Here is a 1188-nt window from a genome sequence, read left to right as displayed (position 1 = left end):
TTTTGGATGCCTGCGGTTGTTCTTTTGGTGATGAGCTAAAACCAATGTTGGCACTAACTTTTCAGCATCTGTCATTTGATTCTCTTGTACAGCAGAGGTTTAAAAGAAACTACCAGAAGTAGCGGGGTGTATTTTAATTGAGAAAAGAGTGTCTGAAAGTCAGCAATATCCTCTTCAGAGCCCTGCCTGGCTCTTGGTAGTAACTTTAAGCTCCTATACATGTGTAGGGAGGCTTCTCCAATGCGCTTTAATTACAGCATGTTGGAGCAGGCTCAATTAATTGAGTCTGCTTGAGTGTGGTAATTACTGTGCTCCGGCAGACTCCAGTGTCAGATGTATTGGCACCTCCATGCTGAAAAATGGCAGTAGGGGTGCTTTAAAGGTTGTTCGATGAGCTTTGGTTAAAAGCACACCTGCTGCCATTTTTCAGCACGGGGACATTGATGTGTGTGATGCCCTGGGTACTTTAATAAGCACGGCTCTTGGGAGCCTTGCTAATTAAAGCATACCCCCCACCACTTCCAGAGCATGTCTATAAACGCTTTTTCATTTGAATTGATGTCCAGTGGTTATAGAAGGAAGCGACCTCTGCATAAGCCTAGACTGTCTTTAGTAGCTGGAGCTGGCAGAAATATAGTGTGCAACTTCATTGCTTTTTCCAGTCCTGGTGTTGGATTTTGAGAGCTTTAAGATTTAAGCCTTTTTTCCTGCCAGATGATGCTCATGCTGGCAGCAACCCAAGCGGAGGCAGTTAAGTGAGAGAAGAGAATGAAAGTTTAGGATGCAGTTTTTGAACCAGCAAAAGTGTCTGGCCTGAGATAACCTGGTTGCCTAGAGCACTTCCAGTCTGACAATGGCAGTCACTTTCTCATTACCAGTGGGTAGCTTGTGTTAACCTACCTCCTCTTCCCCTGCTGTATACTTGCATAAAGCTACCTTGAGTGTCCTGTGAAGGACTCTGGATCTGTAATCCAAGGATGACCCACTTGCTGTTACATTTTGAAGACTACGATAAGCCTGTTTCCCTCTTAATGATGCTTCAGGCTGGCTAACAATACCTCTTCCTGCTAATTAAATGGCCAGCCTTTACAGAAAGGTTCACCGCATGCCCCATTTCACCTTGCTAACTGCACTTGAGTACCCACAAGGCATGTAAGACCCTTTTCTACTGTGCAGCTGTCTGTAGAA

The sequence above is a fragment of the Crocodylus siamensis genome, chromosome 8 (genome assembly GCF_052110815.1).
Source record: "Crocodylus siamensis isolate JL-2025a chromosome 8, ASM5211081v1, whole genome shotgun sequence".
Lineage (NCBI taxonomy): Eukaryota > Metazoa > Chordata > Crocodylia > Crocodylidae > Crocodylus > Crocodylus siamensis.
Note: the sequence above shows the minus strand (reverse complement) of the source record.